This window comes from Gopherus flavomarginatus, chromosome 11 (genome assembly GCF_025201925.1).
Source record: "Gopherus flavomarginatus isolate rGopFla2 chromosome 11, rGopFla2.mat.asm, whole genome shotgun sequence".
NCBI lineage: Eukaryota > Metazoa > Chordata > Testudines > Testudinidae > Gopherus > Gopherus flavomarginatus.
Genome location: NC_066627.1, coordinates 33306555 through 33327167, shown reverse-complemented (window position 1 = coordinate 33327167; position 20613 = coordinate 33306555). Strand labels below are relative to the sequence as shown.

General features: G+C 47.9%; 1 protein-coding gene across 1 annotated transcript in view; it reads left to right on the top strand.

Annotated features, from left to right (window-relative positions):
- Nucleotides 1–20613, top strand: part of PKIG (cAMP-dependent protein kinase inhibitor gamma) — a 30644-nt gene that overhangs the window by 5176 nt on the left and 4855 nt on the right. Inside the window, exon 2 of the mRNA XM_050917504.1 lies at nt 2899–2969. The gene's annotated coding sequence lies outside the window, so the exon portion shown is untranslated. The remainder of the gene's footprint in view (nt 1–2898; nt 2970–20613) is intronic.

Here is a 20613-nt window from a genome sequence, read left to right as displayed (position 1 = left end):
AAAGGTACACCTCTACCCCGATATAACGCGACCCGATATAACACAAATTCAGATATAACGTGGTAAAGCCGCACTCCGGGGGGGCCTGCGCGCTCCAGCTGATCAAAGCAAGTTTGATATAATGCGGTTTCACCTATAATGCGGTAAGATTTTTTTGGCTCCCAACGACAGCATTATATTGGGGTAGAGGTGTACCAGATAAAGATCTGAAATGCCAGTATTCCTGGATCAGTTACTTTAGCTGCTCACACAAAGCCCAGAATGAGACTCCTATGGTTACAAGGGGAACCCATTGTGTGAAAATCACCCCTGCCTGGAAGGCCTTTGCATCATGTTATTCATAAAATCACAGAACTGGAAGGGACCCCGAGAAGTCATCTAGTCCAGTCCTCTGCACTCGTGGCAGTATTCATTATTCTAGACCATTCCTGCCAAGTATTTGTCTAACTCGCTCTTAAAAATCTCCAATGATGGAGATTCCACAACCTCCCTAGGCAATTTATTCCAGTGCTTAACCACCCTGACAGTTAGGAAGTTTTTCCTAATGTCCAACCTAAACCTCCTTTGCTGCAATTTAAGCCCTTGTCCTATCCTCAGAGGTTAAGAAAAACATATTTTTCTTCCTCCTCCTTGTAACAACCTTTCATATACTTGAAAACTGTATTATGTCCCCTCTCAGTCGTCTCTTTTTCCAGACTAAACAAACCCAGTTTTTTCAATCTTCCCTTATAGGTCACGTTTTCTAGACCTTTACTCATTTTTGTCGCTCTTCTCTTCTTCTAATCCAGCGATAGCCCTGGCTGGGAGGATGAATGAGCCGCACAACCCCAGCAAGGGGCCTCTGCGTGCCCACTTGCTCCAGGGGGGTCTACGTGCCAGGTCTATATGGCTCAGTGTGGAGGGAGCCCTTAGGGACTGGCCCTTCCCAAGCCTCATGTATGCATCTGCAATGGTCCAGAATCCTCCTATAGGGGATTGGGGTGGAACAGTGCTCACTGCTCCAGTTCACAGACTGGAATCAAGGCTATCGATGCCTGTGGGTTGGAAAGTTGAATTCCATCCTCCAGCCAACCAATGAGTTGCCCTCTCAAAATCGATTACTTTCCACCCCAGAAGAGCAGGCCTGCACAATCCTACCTCTTGGCTTGCTAGTTCAGGCGAGCATGCCCTTATGGGTCTTTTGTTCTAAGCTCCTCCTGAGGCAGAGCCACACATGTATACGCAGCAAATCTGAAGCACTGGGCTCTGGCTCTTTGGGCTGCACAGCCAGTGAGCCACAGAAGAGCAGGAGGGCAACGAAGCAAAATAAAAGAGCAGAGACTTTCTAGGTGGGCATCCTTCTTTCCTAGATCCGTGTGCCTGGCTGGTGCCCTACTGGGGACAATGTATTATGCCAGACATGTGGGAATGCTGCTTCGTTTCCAGCCTGGCACGTCAATGGAGCTCCTTATTGTCAAAGAAGGAGATGATGCAGTAAATGGGTGTGGTCAAATTTTCCCTTCTTGATCTGGACACTAATAATAATAATTAGTATTTTGCATTTATATAGGCCTTGTCATCTGACCATCTCAAACTGCTTCCCAAACATTAAATAAGCAAGTCTCCCAACTCCCTCTGTGAGAGAAAAAAATATTAATAATAGTGCCATTCTATTGATGAGGAAACTGAGGCACAAGGAAGCAAAGTGACTTGCTCAAAGTTGCACATGAATCAGTGGCAGAGCCAGTGATGGTCCTCATGAATCATAGAATATCAGGGTTGGAAGGGACCTCAGGAAGTCATCTAGTCCAACCCCCTGCTCAAAGCAGGACCAATCCCCAACCATTTTTTTTTGCCCCAGATCCCTAAATGGCTCCCTCAAGGAGTGAGCTCATAATGCTGGGTTTAGTAGGCCAATGCTCAAACCACTGAGCTATCCCTCCCCCCTTGCCTTATGCTCCAATCACTCAATAATTCAGTGGAAAGCCAAAGAAAAAAATAGAAAGAGCCCAGATTTGCACCATGGTTGCAGTGGGGAGGGATTATGCCTGTCGTAGCAGTACAGTGGACTAATGAATTAAACCAGTTAAAGTTGCTGCACCAGCTAGTTCTTGTTTTCCATTCTGCTAATATTTGCTCCTGGGACAAAGGGAAAAAACAGTCCATGATGTTCCAGTTGGTCTGAAAGCTCAAAGAGCTGCTAAAATAAGTGCCTTGGCTGAATTTTGCAGATCAGGAGATTGCAATCCACCAGCAGTTGTTAGGACTACAGAGGAAATTTATTTGACCGGGGTTCAGGGACATAGGGATAAAATTCAGCTGCAGGCAATGGTGAGTAAACCTAAGAAACACAAGATAAACTAAACAAATAATCTAAAAATACAGTACCAAATTTTCCCTCTGGTCATAAAGCATCTAATAGAGAAGTTTCACTGATTTAAACTCCAGTTTGGCTGGTAACTGAATTGTGTTTACATTCTTGAGGAAGCCAGTGAATCCTCTGAGCCTGCTGGGTTCAAGCTGTCAAAAGTGGAGTTGTTGCACTTCTCCACAGCATGTGCAAATCGGTTTTTTTTTAAAAAAAAAAAAGAAGAGAGAAACCACTTTGAGAAGCAGGGCCTCTTCCTAGGCCTTGTCTGCATTGGGACTATAGCCAGCGGGATTGCTGCAACCCCCTGATGTAGACATCATGATTCACACGAGTGGTTAAATCCCAGTGTAGATGAGTTTCCTGCCTTCGTGTCCATCAAGCCAGGCTCTGGAAAGCCAGGTCCCCAGCCTGCTGAGTAAGGCCCTTTCAGCATGTGCTTTTCCTTGGCAGCTGTGGTCACAGGTAGATTTAAAGAGCGGTCCGCACAGTGAACGTACTAATTAAAGCATAGCCAATTTCTGTTATTTTTCCTTTCTCCTGTTCCTCAGAAACATTTGCTCTGATGTGTACACAGCTGAACATCTGAACACATGGGTAGTAGGAAGATCAACTAAATAAGGTAAGATTTTACATTCTAATTGGTTATCTGGAAAGGCAGCTGCAGGGACTTGATTTTTCATTCACAAGGTGACTTAAAATCACACAAACTGGAAGGATTTCCCTCCCTCCATTTTGTAAACAGACACTTGACTGCTTGCTACGTTGAGAATAACTGCTAGAAGGCTGTTGAATGAGAGCTAAAAAGAAGCTTTAGGAAACACCCATACGTTCTACTGACTGGACTATGTTGGCATCTAATTTAGGTCTCTTCTAACTTCTATAAAGGGTTAATTAGGTAGTGAGACCCAAGCAATGGGTTGAAGGTACAGTAGTCTGGGAAGCTGATCTGGAAAAGGAGATAACATACGCCTTGGGAACTCATTGTGAATAATATGCACAAAACCTTTATGGAGTGGCATAGCTGAGCCATGCAATTAAGGGGAACGGTTGCAAATTCCCCATTTATTTGTATGTGATCCCAGTGTCTGTACACAAACCCCAACTCATGTGTTGTTAGCAAGTGATTTGCCCCTGAAAGTCTGAAACTTAAAGTTTGCATGATCCCTCCTAGACATTGCTGGATGTGCAGAGATTGCACTGCTACGGTTAACATGTACCGCTGTACATGACTTCTTTACAGTATTTCCTATACTTACAACATATGCTATGGCACGGTACTTATGCCAGCCCATGGTGAAATGCTGGCTGCCAGAGCACATGCTAATGCAAACTATGTTCTGCTGTCTCTCAGTTGTTGATGTATTTTGTGTAGCATTTGGGGTATATTTTGAAAACAATGCTTCATACACACACACCCTTCCCCATTGTTACACGTTGCACTTACACATTCATTAAACATTTCTTGCCTATATAAATGCATGTCACAGACCTTAACTCTGTGTTTAGATTAAATCTAAAAATCCCTGGTGAGCCACAAATCCTCACCCCTTTGCAAAGTCTTAGTAAATACACATGGAGTTAAGAGATCCAGTGGACAGAATCCTCTGGCTCTGTAGCCACTGCTTCCCCATTGTGGAGGATAGGTGTTAGTGGATAGATCCATGCAAACAGAGTTCCACTGGCTATGCCCTCTAGTCTTCCCAGATTCAATCCCCCACTCTATGGGCGAGCCATGGAGGCATCAGCTATGCTGTTTCTTGGTACATATTGGCCGATAATGTGGAGCTCTCTGCCATCACAATTGCAGTGTTTGCAGCTTCGGTGATAAAGGACCATAATCCAAAAGGATTCTCTGGTGCATCCAGCCTCATTTTTCCTGCAAATCCTCTCCGTGGTTTGCTATGCACCTGCCGTGCACAGCACTCTGCCCCTCAGGGGTTGAGACAGTGTATGTACAGCCATCCCAGCCTAGTGGGAGACGGGGGGGGGGGTGTGTGTGGAATCTCAGTGGATGCATAAAATATGTCTCTTCTACATGCTTGGGAGCTTTCTCTGTTTTTCTGATTAAATCAGTCAAGTCCACTTGGGGGAAGACTGCTGCCCCTGATTCTGCATGTGCATCTGGCTCTAGTTCTGTAGTTTACACAGAGCAGGATTTAACCTGTCTGTAGGGAGAAGCTGCTGTTGCTTAATACATGTCTGAGAAGGAATTCTCCACCTTTCTTTTCCAAAGCACACAGAGGAAGAGTTGTTTCAGTCCAGCCTGGCCATCACACTTTGGGTGGGAAGTTTTAAGGAGTTTCAATGAGTCAGCATAGCAGGTGAAGATAATTCTAGGCAGATAACAAAAGCATTTGGACAGGGCTTGTGGGTCCCCTTGCACCACAGCAGGACTGATTCTATTATGCCTAAATTGTCCCTAATACATGGGTGTCTAGTCTAGTCTTGCCCAAAACCCACTGATGGCAACTTTGCAACTTCCCCTGGGAGATTAATTCCACAGTCTCATTTTCTCTTATGGCCCCAAAGGCAGGGATTTTCGATCATCATTCAAGGCAAACATTGGCACTGCCCTATTATGGATCACATAAGATGTTTTCTCTTAATGAGAGGGAAGACTATATGAGATGGTACCTTGGGAGCAGACTGGAGCCAGTGTTGCTAATCAGTCAGGCTTTTTCCATAGTAACATTCTCTAGGGCTATCTGCTTTATTTTTGTGCTCTTACTGAGAGCTGCTGGGACCTGACCCACCAGTAAGCTTGCTACCTACTCCCCAGGGCCAGGCCCTTCAGATCATTCCTGTTCAAAAGAAATATTTCTTTGGAAAGCTGAATGTGACTCTCCTAGGCTAGTGGAGGTTTGAATAGGAGGAGAAAGATACAGGTGCCCTGGGGTCTGTGCATGTTGTGCTTACATAGTCTCCCTGAGCTCTTTTATAGTGAGAATTGTATACCCTAGTCTGCAAGGCAGCTCTCTCAGTCTGGGCTCTCCCTTCCTAGTGACATGACCAGTATTCTCATAAAACAAGAGCACTCTAGTTCCTCCCCTTCTCAGGATATAAACAGCAGTCACATCAAATTCATTTCCTTCCCTCTCTGGGTACAAACAGCAGGGCCCTCACACTTCCTGAATTAACTCTGCTTACTCCCTACCCCCATTACCCACAGCTTGTATTTTCCTGCTTCCTTTTATACACGGCAACAGCCGCTGGCCCTTGTTGAAAATGAGCCTCAGCTGTATCTGCTCCCCAGCCATTTAACCCCTCCATGCCTGGTTCCACACCCCTCCAGCCCTGCCAGGAGACATGGAAGCATGGCTTTGAATGGAATGCCCTAGGCCAGCGGGATTAGAAGAAGGGAACTGATGCAGTTTGTATCCTGACCGGTCACTCAGAATTCAACAGCCTGGGAAAAATCACATTGCCCTAATGTGCTGTAGGAGTAGGGGGTAGTTTTCAGCCTTAGTGGAAATACACCAGTGATCAGAGTCTATTTTGTGTAGACCCTCCTTTCAGTCTTTTCCATACTCATTGTTTTATTAACATCTTCCACACAAACAACGCAAAAAAAAAAAAAACCAGGGAAAAATAAAAATAAAGAAAAAATATGCCACCATAATACTCCCTGCTGCTCAGTGATACTCCTCCCTTCCAGCGCTCTCTTAAGGGCACACAGACATAGGTTAGAATCAGCAAGTAGAGGCTAACCGCCATGGAACAGCTCACCCCAGAAATACAAGGCTCCATGTGTTACATCTGTTTGGTGTGTGGCAAGTATAGCACCCTGGATTCCTCCCTGCCCTGGTAGAAAACCTGTCACAGGATGGAGAGGGGTGGTAATATGCCTGCCCTAGCCCGAGGCTCTTGGGAGTCGGCTTGGTCCAAGATGCAGGTCACAGCAGGCCTGAAGGCTGCCTTACATTGCAACTGCTGCAATAGCCTTCCAGGGCCATTGCAGCTCTGCAGAATAGCTAGGGGATAGGCATGCTCTATCCATCCCTGACACCACCCTGATATGCTGCCTGTGTCCATACCTGGTGCCCTACCACTGGGGTCTCCCCACAGGGCCTTGTAGCTGCTTGGGTTAGTATAACCAGCCCAAAGGTGCCAAAAGGCACTGATGGTTTCCTTCCAGCAGAGGCATTTTTATCATTATCACTAATGTACTCATTCGGGTGCTGGATCATCCCAGTTCTGTGGGCTCAGCTCTTGTTCTTTTTAAGCTAGATAGTTAACTTTAACGTGCCAAAACTTCCCTTTCCTAGAAAGGGCTCATATGTAGAGATTGGTACCCTGCAGCACTCTGTCTGCACTGACCCCTGCTTTGCAAGTGGAGCCCGGCTCTTCAGTAATGTGCTTCTTCCCCAAAGGATGTAGAAAGAAAGACCCCTGATTTATTAGCACCTAGAAACTATGGGACGCATAAAACAAATTCATCATGAGAACAAAGCAAAAATACAAACACTGTCATAGCAACTGGCTTATGGCTGAGTGAAGGAACCAATTATTTCCATTAATCAACATGCTGAGAAGGTTTAAAATGCAACTTTGAAAAATCAGGCTAGATCTCAGAAAAAAACTTTATAAAAGCTTGGTTGCCAAGGGAGACTGAATCACTGTCACAGGGGATTTTTCAGGACAGACACTAGACCTGCGTTCCTAAGATAGAATGAAATCAACCCTGCCCTCATGCAGGTAGACAGACTGAAACAGTATCTCTTCCCTCCCCAAGCAAGGGCCAGATCCTCAGCAGGTGTCAGTTGGCATAACTCCATTGAACAGAGCTGCAGTGACTCACAGCAACTGAAGAGCTGGCCTCCCAGCTGAAAGGGAAGCTTAGCCTGGTTTGAAACTGACCCTCAGAGAAGTACTCATACCACAGGGAGGCTAGGCAGGATAAATGCCTATCCAGACAGAGAGATGATACTGAGGACAGAGAGAAAATGAGGAGAGAAGAGGACTGTTGTGTTCAGTTGGCCCTTTTCCTTCCCTCTCCCTCAATCTCCATTAGTTCAGACAGGAACCATGACAGTAACTTGAAGGGGCAGTTCCATTCTGAATGGGATAACTGTGTACAAATGTCATCATAGCCTCTATGTCAATGATTTCTCTGACTCAGGTCCAAAATGCTCCCTTTGCAAGCCCTAGCTGCCCATGTCCCAAATTCAGCCTGGGTCCTGAGAGTCAAGCTGGGTTCGTTCTGAGTCAGGCATCCTCATCACCAGTAATAGAGATTCACTGTCTTCCAAGGTAATGCTCAGGGAGGAATATGGAACCGAGTAACAAAGGTTGTCGGTGTTTTGTGAGTCAGAATAGACTCCAGCTCCTCCTACCATAGGTGGTTTCAGTCCCTCTAGTCAGCAGCTCTGACTCTGGATACTCAGAGGGAGCAGTTTAGTGGAGTAAGAAGGTTTCACATTACCTGTATTGCCAACCCCAAACATTCAAACTAATGATCCAGGCCCCCAAGACTTGAGAGATTTTTTATAAATAAATACATCTGGAGTTATTTTCTTTGCCTTCTGGTTTCTGAGCCTTTAGGGGGCACTTGGGTCAGGTTTTCAGACTTTTCCCTGCTCTCAAAAGGGCAATGGAAGCTGCGATTCTCATGTAACCCCTGACCCTAGAGCTGGGGCTGTAAGAAAAACACCCATTATTGCAAGAAGTGGCCCATGTCACACTGGGGAGCAGAAGCAGACTGTCTGGCTTAAAGCTAGCTCACGTATGTCAACACATTACAATCACACCTCCCATTTCAGTGTAGACACACCCACTGTCTCATAGCCAAGTTTCCCTTCACAAGCTGTGTGATGCTGGTCTGTGTCCCTTGAGGATGCAGACAAGGGAGAACTGTAAGTAACTTATTCTAGCCCGTTTTCATCACTCGATTACTCAGACATGCTTTCTACTGCATGCTACTCTTTATTGCCATTACATGGGATTAGATGTAGCCTTTTGTCACCATCATAAACTGACACTCTGGTGCTGCCAGTAACAGGTGGGACAGGGTCAGAGCTGCTACTGGGGCTGAGAGGTTAAAGCTGGCTAATGCATATGCTATTAAGGCTGTTGCCACAGACAAAAGCAGAACAATATACTCCTGGAAGTCCTGCCACAATTACCTCTTTCATGGGCAATAAGGCGGCACAGCCACAAAAGCAGTTGTTCTATTCAACTGTCCGAGGCCTTGTTTGTTACTGTGCCATCTTGCCTGAATAAGTTACATCTGTTGGGATCTGTGCCGGTGCAATACCAGAGGAATGTACAATGTATTGAGTAGCTGGAGTGGCAGGAGATGCAGTGGCTCAGGAATGAGGTCTGTTGGCAGCCTGGGGGAGTGGACAGTTGAAGGTGCTGCAAGCCAGAACTGAGATGCACTGACAGAGTTTCTGAGGTGCACAGAGCTACAGCAGAAGGGGATGCTGCAGGCTAGGACTGAGGTACATTGAGAAAGCTGTATGGGCGCCCCAGAACTGGGATAACAGGAGATGCAACAGCTCAAGTCAGGATTGAAATACATGGGCAGAGCTATGTAGGAGGAACTCATGAGTGGAGCAGTGAGGGATACTACAAGGTCAGTGCTGAGGTGCACCAAGATACATTGGCAGAGCAGTGTGGGGCCCAAGCTTGAAATAGCAGGGAGTGCAAGAGAACAGGTGAGGACTGAGATGTTTAGACGCTATGCAGGGGAAGTTCACTGGGCCCCTACGCACAGTGGGGCTAGCTCAGGTCACCTCAGATAGTTCTTTAATTCCTTGAGCATGAAATGCGTTTATATTTTAAAACAAATAAAATGTAAAAGCGTTAATCTGTTGATGAGCACGGAGGGTTAGACCCTTAGATCCCCTTCATATGTTACTCCTTTGTGCCCTGTCTTTTTGGCAAATCTTAGAGAACCCTTAAATCCCTCCTCCTCTTGCAATAACCTGGAAGCTGAAGAAGGTGACTGCGTTTAACTTGGTGCAGCTGAGTTTACTGAACTTAGCATGAGAGCCAGAGGGTGCAGTGTTATTTACAGTGACTTCCTTCCCAAAACAGCAGTGTGCTTTATATAACACAGTCCAGCCTGACATCTCATTTGTCTGGACTGCTGCTGGGAGATCCTGGAAAAGCTAGTGGAGGGTCCTGGCAAGTCTTTTCCATTAGGTTCTAGTTAATAGGAGTTACATGCGTGGATGGATCCAAGACTAGAGACCTTCCCTCTGATTGATTTTTCCTTTGCCAGCCAAGGAACGTGGAGCCTTTAAGATGCTGTGCTCCCTGCCTCCCACAACATTAAGTGGTAATAAGAGCTGGGAACACTCAGCACTTTGCAGAAGCCAAGCATGCCAGCAAAGCACATTAAAACTGTGAGCTCTTTGGGGCAGGGACTGTCTTTGTTCTGTGTTTGTCCAGTGCCTAGTGCCATGGAGTGCCATGACTGGGGCTCCTACATGCTACTGCAATACAAATAATAAGCAATAAGAATGACAAGTTTGAGACAGTTATATTAGGGGTAGGGAGGCATTTTCTTGCCCTGACCTTGTTTTCAGGGGCTTAAACCACATTCAAAACCCCCTCGCTCTTTGGGATGAAATTTCTTATGCTCATTCACAGGCACAATGTCCTTGGAACGTTGCTAAAATTCCAGCTGGCTGTTACCAGAGTCCTGGTGAAAACCCCTTGACCCTTCGTGCTAGATCTGCCTTGTGGGTGAAGACTGATTCCCCCTCTGGCTGAGGCTGTGCCGCAGGAGTTTTCCCTGCAGACCTGAAGGAAGCAGAGAAATCCTGTCGCTCCCTTTTCTGTGCTCTAGCAGGCCCCCTCAGAAGGAAACCACCTCACTCTATGAATATTTGAAGAGCTCAGCGGGGCTGGTGCGTGTGCTTTGCTGTTGTTATGGATCTTGCCCCAATAGGAGAGTTCTAATAATAGATTCTGTTCTGTGGAATGAGAGGGCAAGGGGCTGATTCTTAGAAGAAAGCTCTTTGTCTGCACAAGAGATTGTACAAATTCACTCATGTTCCCGCAGGGTATTAAAGGGGAAATGAAGTGGGATGTAATGCCTGTTGAGAGCAGCTGATCACAGGCCCCTTTTCCCCTCCAAACCCACAGTGCTATGCTTTTAAGAAAGCTGCACCTTTTATTCAGACAAATCGGCATCACCGGTTCCTTGGGAATCAAAGCTTCAAGACTTCGTAGAATTTCAGGCCCGAGGGGACCATTAGATCATCTTATCTCCCATGTAGCACAGGCCACAGCCAATTACTGAGCCCAATAATGTGGATGCGCCTGCCCCTTCTGCCTTACTGTCCATGCGTTATTAGTCCTGATCACACTTGGCTCTGATGAAAAGTTGGCCCAGACACAGCCTTTGGGGTCGCATTTTCCTATCTGTACATCCTGGAAACCCCATGTTTCCTCAGGGAGCTCTCCCCCTTTCTGACAGAAAAAGGAGTAGGCAGCCATCACGACCAACATCCCATCCCTGCTGCAAAAAGGAACCATGTTGTAACTGGGGCTGGGGACAACTGTGGTGGAACTCGTCCCCACCCCCATCCCCCAAGATAGCTAAAGTTGTAGTGCAGATGGGATTGTGGAGCAATGCTCTGGGCTGCCTGGGTGAAAGGTGCTAGAGAGGCACAACGTAGGGTTGTTACCCAAGTGATGTGTGGCAGCTCGGGGAGGTGGAGGAGGAGAAGCTTTGGCAGGGGACAAAGCACTATTAAGCCTGGTGGGCTGGAAGTTCAGCTGCAATGATGTTGGGGCCTCGTGTCTGCAGGCGCAGACTAAGACTCCGATTCAACAAAGTCCTTTTGCACGTGTAAGTGCTTTGCTGAATCAGGGCCTAAACAGCACAAATATCAGCCATGGTGACAGTACAAATCAAAGCCTCCCAGCCAGCCGATGCCCCATCAGTCTGTGCTCCTGAGCTCAAGGAAGGCAGCCAAGCATCAAAGCGGGGGACCAAGGGGGTGCTGCCACAAGGCACTTAGCTTCCAACTCTCAAGCCACATAGTGATCCCCTTTTAAAACTCCTCTGCTACCTATACAGCGTATCACCACCCCAGAGCTTGCTGGCTCTTTCCCCAGAACCCTAGCAATCACTGCCCCAGGCAACAGCAGCATGCGTGGGGATTCAGAATGGCCTTTCATCTTGGCTTTTCTAGCTGTCCCAAGGACACTGAACTCAGACCACAGACACCAGGAAAAGCATGTAAGGGGAGGGAACAGGATTTTCCCTTCTTGAGAGAAGTCAGATAACTCATATCCAGCATGGTCTCCATTGGCCAATGCAACTGTTTGGGCTGTACCATCTGCCCCAGCAGGCAGGCAAGAGTTCCAGTGAGAACTTTCAGAGCCAGCAGCAGTTCAAGGGTGGGCCAGGCCTGGCTGGGGAGTTAACTCCCAACTGCCAAGTATTTTAAGGTAGGGGGTAGCTATAGCTCCCCATAATGTTTCCCCAGGTGAAATGAGATGGCTGTATTTGCTTCAGCTCCCATTCTTGACCTAGCCCCTGGAGCTCCATTGTAGTGCCAAAGGGCCCAATTCTCAGTGGCACACAACTCTGACAGTGGAGATGAGGCTAAATATAGGTAGGAAGGCTCCCTTTCTCCCCCGGTAACACCTGCTATGCAGAGGGTCTCCCTGGCTGCTGCACAGCTGACATAAGCCTTGCTTTCAACCTCTTGCACATTGAGTGTGTGTGTCAAGGGTGTGCACTGCCCTGTGGCTACTCTCTGGTTCCCAGGGCCCATGAGAAGCAAAGTAGAAACTATAGCAGCCTGGAGGTTGCTCTAATTTACACCTGGGGCCAGGCAGGCTCCTACATAGCCCCAGAATACAGGAAGCACAAAGGCGGTTTAAAGCCACCTTTCCCCCTCATCCACCCTCCATCCCTGCCCCAAGCACAAGAACAGAGCAGCCAGGTTGAAAGTATCTCCCTTTGTAAAGGAAGGTGGGGTTTTTGTGCCTACCTCTGTGGAGAAATCTAGCGTTGTGTTTAGCTTTTGAACTTCCCTCCTTCCAGTCAGCTGAGGAGCAGCCGCTTGATCAGGGTGGAATGTTTAAACCTGAGAAGAGAAAAGGGAACCCTCTCAAAAAATGCTTGAAGTGCCAGGCAGAGCTGGGCAGAGCCTCCTTCAGTATGCAGGGTCTGTGTCCTCACTGCAATGCCAAGGCAGGAGAGGACCAAAAGAATCAGAAAGGCAAGAGGTAAGGAAGTAAGCTTAACAAGGGGGAGAAACACTAGAGTGCAGTATAGCCATTTTATGCACTGCCGTCTGGCAGCAGCACCTAGGGCTGTGCTTGTATTGGTAACATTGATGGAACCTAGACGTGTACGTGGCTGTTCCCTGCCCCAAAGAGCTTCGAGTGGAAATTCCGCAAAAACAATATAGGCCAGGGACAAAGGCCATGGCCACAAGCTTTGGAACAGAGGCTTTCTGAAAGCAGGGAGATTTGAAGAGGGAGGTGAAGGCTGGCTCATGGAGATGGGCATGTGTTTAGCTACCGTGGGCAGCCTGGAGGCAGGGACAAAGCAGAGAGAGGGATTTGGCAAAGGAAGCAGCTGGCTGAGAGAACTGGGAGGAGCGCAGAGGTGCGAGACAGAGTGAAGGATGAAATAATAATAACGTAGATTGTCAGAGCATGGGATCAACATGAACTAATTTATCCTCACATGCCCCTGCTACGCAACGTCCCCATTCACAGAGGGGGAAGCTCGGGAGCAACGGAAGTGACTTGCCCACAGCAAACCACACCCACACTGGGAGCTCCTAGGCCTGTGCTTAATCCACTGGCCCACACTGCTTCTGCAAATGAAAGCGGGGAGGCAGCCAGGGCCGGAGTTGTGAAGAGCCTTGAGGGGGATGCGTGTCTAAATCCAAAGGTGGAGTCTTGCTTCTCACACGACTGAAGGAGATGAAACACCATCTACGTGTGTGGTGGGAAGGCCTTGCTGAAAGTGGACACCTCTGTTTTACTTTAAAGGTGTATATTGGTACAAACCAGATTTTGCTGGAGGAATCTGTACATTAGTGTGTGCAGTTATCTCTTTGGCCTGATCGGTTAGACAGCATTCAGGGTCTTGCAGATTGTCTCCGTTAGGAGAATAAATCAGAGACAGTCAGACATTTCTTTATGTACACTCTTTGTAAATAAACAGGATTAAATTGCAGCAAGGGAGGTTTAGGTTGGACATTAGGAAAAACTTCCTAACTGTCAAGGTGGTTAAGCACTGGAATAAATTGCCTAGGGAGGTTGTGGAATCTCCATCATTGGAAATTTTTAAGAGCAGGTTAGACAAACACCCGTCAGGAATGGTCTAGATAATACTTAGTCCTGCCACAAGTACAGGGATTGGACTAGATGACCTCTCATGGTCCCTTCCAGTTCTATGATTCTATGATTGCCTCAAAGTCCTATTTCCCTGAACACAGCAGGAATCAAACAGGAGGTTCACAGTTCTAAGTCTCTTTCCAGTCAGCACTCTACCCAAAAAGCTCTCCCTCTTGGCTTTTTCTCAGGGCCATAATGCCACTGCTTCTCTTCCTGTCTGCTTGACTTTCCTGCTGCCTGCTCTGTCTGCTTCTGCTCAGAGGCACATCTACCTCCATCAAATAATACACAGGGAAACCTCTCTGCCCACACAGCTCAGTTTCTGCCTAGCTTTGCATATATGTTGGCGACTCCTATGGTTTCAGCTGTCTTACTTGAAAAAGGAGCTTAGCTGCTTCTCACTTTTATCCTAATAGAAGGGCAGCCGTTACATCCACCAGCTTCAGTGAGGTTTCACCCAACTTCCAAAGCTCTGTCCAAATTGCAGAACTACCAGGCTAGATTCCTCTCCTAGCCAAACATCCTGTCACGGGGTGAAGGCTGAGTGCTGCACAGTTGTTTGAATGGTAATTGCTCTGTAAAAAATCCTGCTTAGCCAGTTCTCCTGCGGATCCAGGGGAGGGTAGTGCAAACCCAGCCATTAAAAGGCAGCTTTTCCAGTCTCATGGGGAGGGAGCCCATCCTGGAAGGCTTAGCCCACATCATTGGCGGATTTCCTGAACAGCTCATCCTGGTGCATGCCAGGAGCAGATGAGTTATTCTCCAAAGCCTCCTCTATACTTCCCAAGGGTGAAATTTGCCCTTTGCAGAGGGCCAGCACCAGTCCTAGACATCCAGTAGCACTTCGGCCCTCTGTACAGGGATGAATAGCACCCAGTGCTAGTATCAGCGAGGCTGCAACAGTGCTGGACCACTGTGGGGAGAATGTCTGAAAACCCTCAATGAGGACAGATACATAGCCCTAGGTAGCACCCGTCCATGGGTGTTAGCTGCTCTTGTCTTGGGCAGAAAGTGGCTCCAGGCTGGGGCAGACAAGATCTGCTGCCTGATAGGACCAGGTCCATCACTGAGCATAGCTCTATTGCTGGGATCCGGAAGGCGAGTTAGACCCGGTGTTCTGGTTCAGTTCCATCTCTGAGTGTTAGCTGGTTTTACATTTACTGTGCAGGCTCCTAGACTTTATGCTGAGTTTAGCCACCTCCTGACATCCAGGTAGATCTCCCGCACATTCTGTTACACCTTAATAAAATTCATTATTTGTTTGTTCTACTACTCTCCCCTCCTCAGCCTTCCTGTCCCCCATGGGATTGTTCTGTTTGGGAAAGCGCTGGTAGTTACTGTTCTTGGAGGATGTGTCATTCATCCATCCATAATCCCAGAAGAAGGTATGAGGGAAAGGGAATTACCTGCTGAGTTGCTACTCTGACTCAGAGAAGGAGAGAGGGTCAGAGTGGATCAACCTAGCAGAAATTGCCCCATTTCAGCCGAGTCTGTGTACCAAAAGAGGCATAGACCACAGGGCAAGAACATTTAACCCTTCATTCACATAAACACTTCAGCAGTGGACTTCAGAGTGCATAGGGATAAATTCAGCCCTGATGCAAGTGCCTGGAGTCCATGGGGATAGCGGAGGGCTGGTTTCTTTAAGCCAGAGAAGTTGGATGCCCAAAAGAACAGGTGAGTTTGGGCTAAGGGGCTGCAAATTCTTAGGCTGCTGTCGTATTTAGGAGTGACACTGGCTGAGGCAGAGCAATGAAACTGCTCAAAATGCAGAGGCTGCATCAGTAAAGGCAGGGAATTATTACTCCAGCTCTGTTGTTTCATGAGTGAGGAAAGATAAGCACATGCCAAAGTGTGTGTTTGTCAAATCAAGATGATCCCCACAGAGCTGGTGACTGAAAAAGGTGGAGGTCTTCACCTCAACTCTCTGCCCCTGCAAAGCTTCTGCTGTCAGCAGTGAAGCCAGATTCACAGGCAGGAAATAATGTCTCAGCTCTTCAGGTGAGAGACTCTCTCACATGTGCCTATATCCCCGGCTGGATAACGTCATCTCGCCAGGGTTGAAGGACTCCTCTGTCCTGGGAAGGTGGAGAGAATTGTGAGAGGTGTTGAATGCTTAGTCTGAGAATCATCCAGACTGCTTTGAGCTCTGTTTCCACTGGAAAGTCTTCTGTGCAGACACTTCCCTTTGACACACTGGTGCACCAGCTGTTTATATGTTACTGTAAATGCCAAATGGGGAAAGAGATGCAGGCAGCGACCCTCCTGGGGTAGTCAGAGATATTTCTTTCTCTCAAAAGCCCAGGGATTTCTATGCACTGATGTGGATTAATAAACTGCTGCACTGCATGCACACTTCCTCATGGAGTTCTTGGCAAGAGTCTGTCTTATTTACAAATTCCCTCCTCCGCCTTGACCTGAAATGAATATTGGAAACAGATGGTAAAAGGTCAGGTTATGATGTGAGACTAGATCCCAGTGTTCTTTGGGTTTCTCTAGCGAGACTACGTTGTTGTTTTCCACATTGGTTTTGGTTCCAATCTCTGCGAGGTAGGAAAGGGAAGTTAGTTCCTTCTAGTGACTGACAGACGTTAAGAGACATATTCAGTGACTGAAATTTACCTATACACTCAGTTAGAAACTCATCTGCACCCACCCAGAGATACAATATGCACAGTTTCTATGCTGCCTTTTGAAAATCAGCCCCTAAGAAAAAAAATGAAGGTGATGTCTCATGGCTCCCCCTGCTTCTCTGTACAACAACAGCTTCCCAATGAGAAGAGGGGCTCAGCCTGAGGCCTTTAAACAGCTAGAAACCATGAAAAGTCTCCAGAGGAATCCCACAGCTTTAACAGATCTCCTGGAAGCTTTCCCCAATAGGCCCATTCGCAGTCGGATCCCAAGGAGCAAGCCTGCCATGCAATAGAAAATGAGCCAAGTGAGCCACCTGCTGGTCAAGACCGGGCATGGCCAAGGACTCTAGGTCAGGAGAGCCTCCTCAGCCCAAGCCGACGCCGCCCATGATTTGCACAGTGTCTTCCCCTTTCCCAGAAATGCTCCAAGAGCAAAGTCTCCACACACCGACCCATTACTTTTCCAAACCGGCAGGACACTCCTGCGTACACTATGAAGCATTGCCACAAATAAGCAGAACTATTCTGCCAGGCGCATCAACCAACTAATGCTACATTATCCTGCCCTTTTTTCTCACCAGCGCCTCGATTTGTGGAATCCAGCCATTCACAACGTGCCATGCAGCCCTCAGTGCAAATAAGTGAAGTTCCATGCTAAAATCAGATTTGGCTTTAGTCTCACATCATGGGCAATTTGTTGAGATCAAGATCCTTCTGTGAAGCCCTCCCATTCCACCACAGTGCCAACCCTGCCTCTCCTTCCAGAAACGACTGCATAGGGCATGCGCACATGGAGAAGTTGTATTGGGAAAGAGCTAAGAAACAAATGGAAATGCAAATGTTTGAATGCACTGTGGGGGTGCTGCATTAGGTTCCCCCCCCCAATTCTGTACCTGGGCTGTTTGCATCCTGTCCCTAGATTTTGGACTTTCCAGGTATTTACCTGCCTGCCTGCTCTCCCACTGCTCTTAGACACCCTCACCCCCCCCCCCGACACTTTGCAGGTTAGCCCAGGATGCTGTGTGTTTGCTTCCCCTCCCCCCTTCAATTTTGGTTTCATATGCAAATATGGATCAGGGTTGAATTTACGCCAAAAGAAATTTGCCTGCCAAGAAAAGAAGTGAAGCTGCTACAGAGGGGGCAAAACAGCCCTTGGAAACCCTTCAGGAATCCTTGCCTGGGCTGCAATCTCTGCTTGAACAATGACAGATGCTTCCCCATCGCAACAGAAGCTATTCTGTGCTCACCAAGAACCACTTGTCTAATGCATTTGGACTCAGTGCCTTTACTATGTAAAGCCAATACTCCGACTGGGGTGAGGCAATAGCTGATTGTGCTTTTCCCAGCCCTCCAACTGCTGGAGGTTGAAGAGGCGGAAGGAGAAAGGAAGAGAAAGATGAGAAAAGTGGCAGCTGTGATCCCTTTCCGGGGGAGCAGGAATGCAGCCCGTTACCTTTCCTCTCCCTGCCTGGAGCACTGTTTTAGAATCCTGGGAACGCCGCTAGCCAGGGAAATCCTGAATGGCGAGGAAGTGAGGGATCCTGACAGGAATTGACAATCAGTTTTGTGAATAGCTCTTGAATCATGTGGTTTCTTTCCGATGCTGACCTCCCACTCCTGCCCAACCCTGTTACTAGCACGCTTGGAGCTCTGCCAACGCTCCTGTGCGATGCTGCACAGGACAGCAGGGCTTTGCACTGTGCACTAATGAGCAAGTCACTGGCTTCTGGGGAAGTGTCACTCGCATGGTTGAGGGTAGAAGCTCTTCATAGGTGAGGCCTGCAAACTGATAGCTATGGGATAACATCATGGCAGCATGCTAGGGGAAAGGCCAGAACTTATCCTAGCTGGAGGAGGAACTTCCTTCCCCGACTACTGGCTGCAGGGAAAGCGATGCTGCTGGCACTGGGGAAACCAGGCAGGAGGTAGAGAATAACCAGAAGCATGAAAACAGTGGTTGCAGAGGCTACATCGGCTGGAGGAAGGTGACAGTGGGGAGGTTCAGAAAAGTGAGCTAAGTTAAAAGGCATCGTATTGTCTTCTCTCCCTGTAGGTGGAGGAGCCAACCTTTGGGCCTCAGCTACAAGATCTCCCCATCAATGTAGTGCCAGTGGTGCAGACCAGTTGCTGGTGCTTTACCAGCATGTTGTCTAGACCTTCCGTGAGCAGGGCAGGATGACAGGAAAGTAAAAACACACAAGTCCAGTCTACACTAGCATCCCTTCCATTGCTAGCATCAGTGCTGGAGCGAAGGGAGAAGAATTTCAGTCTTCAGCATAAAAGCCACCATAAACATAACGCTCGCCATCTTCCCACAGAGGAGTTTTCCTTGTCTGAGGCATATTGGGGTTATGAGATTAGCCACTGCACCTCCCGTTATAAGCCATATTCCAGGGCAGGGATAGTGGCTGTTATTTAAGGAATGGCAAAAGAGCACATAGTGCTTTAATGAGGCGAGATTCTTGCCCTGAGGAGCTTACACCCTAGCCTGACACACAGGACAACACCAAGGGAAAGAGCTGTGGCAATATGACAGTCCCGCTCCCAGCCAGTCCCTCTGCATGCCAGAGCTGATCACTGAAGTGAGACTTTCATTAGCAACGATTTCTGTGAAAAGCACAGGGAAAGGTCTGACTGGTCTCATTCCCTTCACTCAATCTCTCCTTCCTCGAGACTTCAGTCCTGCACTCCTGACTCCATACAAGCCAGTGGGAGTTTCGCCTGATCAGGTGACCAGAATGAGGCCCTCCCCAATCTTCTGTGCTGAACTGCGGGCAGTAGCTTGCATTTCCTGTTTGGAGTATTTGCAGTCTAGGATTTTGAGAAGCAGATTCCACTGTGAAGTGTGCAAAGGCCCTTCTTCAAATCTAACATCCAGCCATTGAGCCATCCCCAGCACTTCCTAAAACGACAATAACACCTGGAATTACATCAGCACCTGAAACGTTCCAGTTTTATAAATATTTCCCTTGAGGTTGTTGGGCCTGAGCCATCCAGCTAAAACTCAGGATGAAGGAGTATTTATCTTCAGTTTCTTCTCCAGCTCTCTACCCAACCTCCCCACAACCATCACCTTACCTTCTGAGGTCACATGATGGGCCTGTGTTCAGAGCAGGACCCAAAGAGAAAGGAAAAGTTGGCTTTTATGTACTCTTGGTAGCTCTGCAATTCTTTGTTCAGCCCCTGGAGTCATTTAGGGCAGCGTTAGAGCTCTCCTGACTCACATTGGGTCACCTATGGCCCCAAGCTAGCACTTGGAAATAGCCAGAGCAGAGACTCTCCTGCCAATCCTTTTCACTGGCCACTCCCCTTCTCAGCTGGCCGGGGCTGCTGAGTTTAAGGCCTGTTCGTCAGTGGAGCAGCACAAAGGGGCTGTATCATACTGAAGAAATAGGCCTTGCATTTCCACAGCCTAAGAAGGTCACTGCAGTGGGCCCTTGGAATGAGCTTGGCAGAGCTAACCCCAGCCCTTGACTACATAGGAGGGGCTCCATTTACTTCAGTGGGGAATTTGGCCCTCAGCGGCTCCCTCAGAGCAGATCTGTCCATTGTGGCAGTAGACCCTGCTTTGTTTATTACAAGCAATAGGGAGCTCTATGGCTGACGGGTATTTTTCTGCTGGCAGGATACATGGGTTGGAGAGAAGAATCTCTCTCTACTGCTGAAGTCCTTTTTGGGGCAGTCAGTTTTCAGCCCCAATGGTGTCCCCTTAAACTCATCAGTCATGATTGTTGCAGCTGCTTTTTGGCTCATGTGCCCACGAAATTCTGTTTAATTCCTTTCTGTGGCTGATAGATCTGAGGAGGGACAGGAGTAAGCACGCTGCTGTGGCCAAAGGCTCCCCTATGGCCTGTTTGCTTTAGAACTCGATACCCTGCCTAGCAGGCTGGACAGATCCTCTGCATAGGCAGAGGTCAGCTCAGTCCCTGAGAGATTGCAGTCCAGGCTCCCTTCTGAGCCAGAATGCAGAATAAACAAGATACGAACGGATTTCGGTATATGGCAACTGTCAAAAAGTGAGTTACAAACAATGAGCAGTTGCATCAGGAGGCAGTTCCTTTTCCTGGATGTCATTTCCTGGCACGGGTCCATCTGAATATGGCATCTTTGGCAGCTCGAAAATTCAGTGCTGAGCATAGTCTGTGAGGGAACTAAATCAGTTTCTGCCTCACACGGCACTTCACCTTAGGGGCATTTAACCACAAGTCATAGAAACAGGTGGGTGCTGAGGAACTGAATTTTAGCTTAAGTCACAAAGGCACTGGTAAGCAGGACCTCGCACACAGCATTTGCAGCGTCAGCTAAGTTAAA